Source organism: Petaurus breviceps, unplaced genomic scaffold (assembly GCF_028583685.1).
Source record: "Petaurus breviceps papuanus isolate PSGF00001 unplaced genomic scaffold, PetGlider_PUasm1.0 90977, whole genome shotgun sequence".
NCBI classification, from domain to species: domain Eukaryota; kingdom Metazoa; phylum Chordata; class Mammalia; order Diprotodontia; family Petauridae; genus Petaurus; species Petaurus breviceps.
In genome coordinates this window covers 47,239,049-47,246,548 of record NW_027187391.1, presented here as the reverse complement: position 1 = coordinate 47,246,548, position 7,500 = coordinate 47,239,049, and positions in this window count along the sequence as shown.

Sequence of the window (7,500 nt, the reverse complement as noted above, 5' to 3'; positions counted from 1 at the left end):
CTTCTTCTTCTAGTTGTTGCTGCTGTTGTTCTGTTGTGTCTGACTCTTGGTAATCTCATTTAGGGTTTTCTTGGCAAAGATACTGGAGAGGTTTGCCAATTCCTTCTCCTGTTTTTTTTTTTTACAGATATGGGAAACTGAGGCAAATAGGGGTAAGTGTCCTATTTGCCCAGGGTCACAAAATTATTGTGTCTGGGGTCAAGATTTGAACTCCAGAAGAGGAGTCTTCCTGATTCCAAGCCCAGTGCTCTTTCTACTACACTATCTAGCTACCCACACCCTTGTTCTAGGAATTACTTATTTTTTTCTGGGCCAAATTCAATTCCTTAAAATAAGCAAAAACATGAGGTGTCTAGGTGGTACAGTGAATAGAGCACCAGTCCTGGAATCAGGAGGACCTAAGTTCAAATTCAGCCTCAGACACTTAATTAACACTTACTAGCTGTGTGACCTTGGGCAAGTCACTTAACCGAAATTGCCCTGCCCTCCCCCCTCCAAAAAAAAGCAAAATAAAATAAAATAAGCAAACACATTAATTGAGCTCTTGTAGGCAGAGTACTACTGAGTTAGGTGCAGAAACAGGTAAGATGTAATTTCTGACTCCATGGTCCCAACTTGATACTAATAGAACTGATAACTTTGGTAGAGTGGGAAAAAGCACTTGATTTGGAGGCAGGACCTTTTCTGTCAGTTATTCACTGCAGGGCCCTGGCCAAGCTACTTCAGTTTCCTCATTTGCAAGATGAATGGATTGTACTAGATGACCCCTAAGAACCACTCTGGGGCCTCATTAATACAAAATTCCTACATAGAATCCTGTTTTCATTCTGACCTAATATTCCATGGAATTCTAGCACAATAGAATGTAAGCTCCCCTGAAGGCAGGGATTATTTATTTCATTTATGTCTCTGTATCTCTGGTGCCTAACATAGTGCCTAACACTTAGTGCATGATTAATAAATGCTGTGTGGATTGAACAGGTTTAGAACATGTGATTCATGAAATAAGTCTGGACTTTGGTATATAGTATATAGCATACAGACACTTATTAGCTGTGTGACCCTAGGCAAGTCACTTCACCCTGTTTGCCCCAGTTTCCTCATCTGTGAAACAAGCTAGAGAAGGAAATAGCAAACCACTCCAGTATCTTTGCCAAGAAAACCCAAATGGAGTCACAAAGAGTCAGATAGGACTAATCTACTAAACAACAATATAGACATGTTGGCATATCTTGGACAGTTTTAAAACAGGCTGGTCTACATACTATAGCCTGGCCTGTAGGACCGACTCCAGCCCACCTTGTTTTAGTGCTGCCCAAGAACTGAGAATGGTTTTAACTTTTGTTAATTAAAGTCGTATTTCATTTAAAAATGTAAAAGCCTTTCATACAGCAGGGTCATAATAAAACAGGAGGCCAGCCCTATTTGTCCTTCAGGCAGAGTTTGCTGACCCCATTCAATAACCATTCCTGCGGCCAGTTTTATGGAAATTAGGTGACTATATTTGTGATTCTTCCAAAAGAATATGTGAGGCAAGATTGCATAGAGTTATGAGGGGGGAGAAAAAGTCAAATGCAACCAGGCAATTCTTTCTGACCTGAAAATTCTTAGTGACACCATCCCATATGAGTTTCACCCAGGGGAAGATATCTGGACTTCCAAGGAGCTGCCCTACATGGTGGAGAAATGTAAATATGTTGACTGCAACATGCAGAACACTGTACTTAGGCACTCTGGGAGACACAAAGTTTAAGCAAAACATGATGCCTGCCTTTGAGGACATTGCATTCTAGTAGAGAATTAAAACTCAAATAGAGATAGCTATTAGGATTCAAAGATAAGTGCACTTGGCAAGTAGGGTGTTACAGAACAAAATACTCTGTTGGATCTCAGAGAGAAGGTAATTATCAGTCAGGGAGATGGCCAAAGGCCTATAACTAATCTGCTACATGTTAAGGTAGAGATTGGATGGGATATTTCTGGTATATACCATCTAGCTAGCTGACTTTCAGCCTTCTAAAGCCTAAACCAAGGATTCTTAACTTTTTCTGTGTCATGGGACCCTTATCCAGTCTGGTGAAATCCATGGAAACCTTCTCAGAAGACAATATTTAAAGGCACAAAATAAAATACATCAAATTACAAAGGAAACTATATTAAAATAAAGGTATGATTTTTTTTTTTGTCATCCAAGTTCATGAACCTCCTGAATTCACTTTCTGGAGGTTTGGCGATTCCAGCAACAGTTCACAGTATGCCTTCCACGTTCAGTGCAGACCTTATAACCTTTATTATTACTAATTGCAATTCAGGACAACCTTCTTTGGTTTTCAGTGGGGTTACCATTGGTGGTAATAAGAAGTAACCTTTAGATAACCTATATCAGATTGCTTGAAGTCTTGGGGAAGAGGGAAAGGAAGGAGGGAGAAAAATTTGGCTCAAAATCTTATAAAAAATTAATGTTGAATACTATCTTTACATGTAATTGGAAAAAATAAAATACTATTTACATAAAAAAATAAATTCGATAAGCATACACACTAAAAAGAAGTAACCACTAGGCTTAGAATTAAGACAGTGCTAATTACCTAAAAGCAAGGTCTAAAAACTTCCTGATTTGCCTTAGTTACTAAAGTATGTCCAGAGAAATCTCTGGAGAAAAGTCCAGGTTATCAGGCAGTGTGCTACTAAGGTATCCCAACCTGAATAGAAATTAAATTCTCTCTTAGACCCCAAGCAAAGTAGCCTAATGGATCATAGGCTCAGAGGTCTAGATGGAGAGGACCATAGAGGCCATTCAGATCCAGTTCTTTCATTTTACAGATGGGGAAACTGAGGCCCGGGGAGGTTAAATGACTGCTCCTTATCACACAGATGGTAACTGTCAGAGCTGGAATCTGAACCCATAGCCTCTGACTCCATAGTTCTCTTTCCATTGTATCATAGATTATCAGTCATCCTTGGTCAAATCCAACCCAATAGCCTCAATATCAAAGTCTCCCCTACTTCCTTTAACCAATGACCATTCCTTATAAAAGTGAGCCTGGGCTGCCATATTTATTGATGGTGTATATGACTTAGCAAGACCATCAAGAAGCCTCAGAGGATCTCAGATTGGGAATAGTCAGTCAATAAACATTTAAGTGCCTGTGTTAGGCATTGTGCTGAGTGCTAGGTATTTTTGTTGTTTGGTTGTTCATTGGTGTCCAACTCTATCCATGGGGTTTTCTTGCCAAAGATACTAGAGTAGTTTTCCATTTCCTTCTCTAGTGTGTTCTCATTTCACAAATAAGGAACTAAGGTAAGTAGGGGTTAAATGAGTTGCTCAGGGTCACACAGCTAATAAGTGTCTAAGGCCAGATTTGAACTCAGATATTCCTGGCTCCAGGCCTGGTGCTCTATCCACTGTGCCACCTAACTGCCATGATCCTCTGTGCTGGGGTGGGGCTCGGGGAATCAGTCACAAAAGCCTAGCAATTGGATTCATTTTTTTTTAACTCATGAAAAATAAGATAAGAAAATATGAATTAAGATTCTCTTGGACACCACAGGTCCATTTGTGAAGTGAGAGCCCTCCTTGGGCTTGTGATCAAATTAAGGCCACATGATTATCTTGGAAAAACCATGTAGGCAAATAGCCGAGTGGCTTCCTAATGGGGCTCTGTGGCTTCCATATATATTTACTTACCTCAAAAGCCCTAGGGATTCCCACTGAAAGTTTCACCTTTGGATTCCTGACATGTTTTACTTTCAATTGATTAAAAATATACTTCCTCTTCAGTAATGACTAAATAACATGGACTATGGACTTCTTGGAGTTTCTAATGACAAGAATTGGTTCCTCTTAGTCATGGCTATGAATCACTCTCCCTCCCCCACCCCCAATCCCCACCCTTTTTCACAGACACCTGAGTTAATTTTGTCTCATCTCATTCCTCCTTTGGCCAGTGGGATTTTCTCTACCTCGGCTTTGTGAGTCAAAAACTGATCACCATCCACATCCGAATTCCTAATGGGGCTTGCTATTGTTGTGACCTAACTGTTTACAATGAAGACCCTCCAGCTAGCTGCTCATGGTGTGTTCATACAGCCAAAATCTCTCAAAGTAGTTGGAGCAGCTCATGATTCAGGGTGATCAGGGAAACTTTTCATTGGTCCTTTCATTTTCTTGGAGGAGGGAGGGGAGGAAGGGTTAACTTTCACTAAGCAACTCCTGGGCTCAGTGTCTAGGCCCTTGGGTCTCAAAAGGAAAGGAAATAAACATTTATATATATAGCACCTACCATGGGTCAGACATTAAGTGATTAATGTAAGTAATTAAGTGATAAGTGATTTTTACAAATATTAATTTATTTGATCCTTCCAACAATCTGGGGAAGTAGGTGCTATTTCATCTCCATTTTACCATTGAGGGAACTGAGGCAAAGAGAAGTTAAGTGACTTGACCAGGGTCACACAGCTATCTGAGGACAGATTTTAACTCAGGTCTTCCTGACTCCAGGTCAATTGTTGCCTTCAAAAGCCTTCTTCCTGACTTCATTTACCCCATTTTCCATTTACTTCTCAAATGGCTTTACATATTTTCTCTGAAAAATGACTAAGCAATTCAGATGGAGAAAATCTGAGCACTTCAATGAATGATGTCACATATTTAACCTTTGACTGAAGGAATCAAGATGTAATTAACCATATTGATTTGTATGGTTAATTTGGGATTAACCATTTACTTCTTTTTTGCCTCTTTTTATTTTTTTGGAGAGCAGTTGGGGTTAAGTGACTTGCCCAAGGTTACACGGCTAGTTTTTATGCTAAGTGTCTGAGGCCACATTTGAATTCAGGTCCTCCTGACTCCAGGGCCGGTGCTCTATTCACTGAACCACCTAGCCACCCCCAATAGTATCTCATTTGATCATCACAACAATGCTGGGAGAGAAAGTGATATTTTTATCCTTACTTTACAGTTAAGTAAACTGAGACAACAGAGGTTAAGTGAACAGGGTCAAGTCCCCCTTTAAAGTGAAAGTTCATTGAGAACAAGGACTGTCTTTCTTTTTATTAATTGTATATCCCTATTGGGTTAAGCATAATACCTGGCATGTTGTAGGCACTTAATAGATATTTATCAGATTGGATTGGACTGCTCACACAGTTAGTAAGTAAGTGTTTGAGGCTAGATCTGAGCTAAGATCTTCCTGACTCGAGGCCCCATGCTCTATCCTTTCTCCCACATAGGGGATCCTTGTGTCCCTTAAGGAATCATTTCAAAGGTGGCAGAAAGCTAACAATAACTCATAGTTACAGAGCACATTGAGTTTTAGAAAGCATTTTTCCTCACAACAACCCCATGAGGTAGGTAGTCAGGTATTACTATTCTATTTTCTATTTTGTTTTTTCCATTTTTATTGATTTTATTTTTAATTTATGGAATAAAACAAGCATTTCTATAGTATACTATAATAATAATAAATTATACATGAAACTGCAAATGTATTGTGCATAACTTGCTATTCCTTTTAAATATATAATTAATTTAGCATGTAAATTTCTTTTTTTTTAGCCTCCCCCAAAGCCTGCTAAGTGTCCAAGCAGAGACTCTAATCCAGAACCTTTGATTTCAAGTCCAATGTTCTTTCCTCTATATCACAGTAGGTTTTTTTTTAATCCATATTTGCTCCATTGAAACAACTTCCTTTCCATCAAATTCAATTCAGTAAGCAATTATTGAGCCCATATGACTATACAAAATCAGGTATGGAACATAGCTCCCCTAAGTATGGGGGTTGGTTTGGACCTGTGATTTCTTCAGTGGGGAACTCTCATTACGGAGACTCTTTCTATTAATTCAAATTGGCTACCCATGAATAATTATAATCTTAGTGAGTTTTCTGGAACATTGAAAAGTTGAGGGACTTTTTAATGGTCACTTGAAAGCAGATCTTCCTGACTCCTACATCAGCCCTCTATCCACTATGCCAGACTGCCTCTCCTTATGTAAAGAGGAAAAGATACACTCCACATACTTTTACTTTTAATCTGCATTATTAAAATTTTCTCCATCACTTTCTTTAAGCCAATCAACAAAGCAAAGAATCAAGCCCTGCTTTGTAATGTTTGCCAGTTTTCAGGGTATGGATGCATATACTGAAAATTTAACAATGCTATCAGGTTAAGCTGACTCCAGCACACCCTTAATCCTAATAAATCTAGTATTTTGGTCTTTGATCACATATAGGAAATTTTAAAAAGATGGGAGGAGGATGTGAGTAGACCCATTGATAGCCTTAAGAAAGTACTGCAGAAAAGAAAGAAAAACTGTAAAAAAGCAGATATGAGACTTAGATAGCATATTCATCTGGGACCATTTTGTGTAGGGGCTGTGCATTCCTCAATAGTCCCTGAGGGAATCTATTATATCAGAGCACAATTTTTGAAACCTATAATTATAATAATACTAATTCATGTTACTATAACACTTTTACAAATTTTAAAAGTTTATTCTCAGCCATCCTCTGAAGAAGGCATGCTGTATATGTATCCTTGCTCTCTCTATATTTATTTGTATGTTGTTCCTTCCATTAGATCGTAAGCTCCTTGAGGGCAGGGGTAACTGCTCTCAAGAGGGGTTTTGCCTCTTTTTGTATCCCTAGGGCTTAGCATAGTGCCAGGCATGTGATAGTCACTTAATAAATGTTTATTATTAACTGATAGAAGGCATCATTATCTGCATTTAACAAATAAGAAAATAGAAATGTGTAGTAACTTGTCTATGGTCATATGACTAGAAGTTTCAGAGACAAGACGCAAACTCAGGTCCAACTGACACTAAATCTCAGGACTTTGAGTTGTCAAGAAAAGGCTAAATTATATTCAATAAACTTGAAAAGGGCAGAAAAGTCTATCTTCAATACCTGTAATAATTTTTTTTTCCTGTAATACATCTTGGAATGATTTTTATCTCAACTAGTTAAAATAAGATTTTAGAGTTGAAAAGAGTAAACTTTCCCTTTAGCTTTTCAAAAAGAGTCCTCTGCTTAGAGTGTAACATCTCACATTTACAAAGTCATTTCCTCGTATTAAGGCTTCATAAGAAGTATTCCATCATCACCATTTTACAGATGAGTAAACTTAGACTCAGAGGTCATGTGACTCTATAGTCATATAGCTATTTAGTGTCTAAGTCAGCACTGGAGTGAATAATAATTATATAGCACTCTACATACCTTATCTCTTTTTATCCTCACAATATCCCTGCAAGGTGGTTGCTATCATTCCCCATTTTATAGACGAAGAAATAGAGGTGGACTGCTAAGGGTGTCACAGCTAGTAAGTATCTGAAGCAAGAGCCAAACTTGGGCCTTCCTGATTCACTTTAGTTCTACTGCGTCTCAGTTTAAATGTGTTACAAATCAACATGATTATGAGCTTTCACATTCCCAACTGCTAATGTAGGCTCAGATGATCAAAATTTCGTGTCACAAAATGACATTCTTTGTATATGCT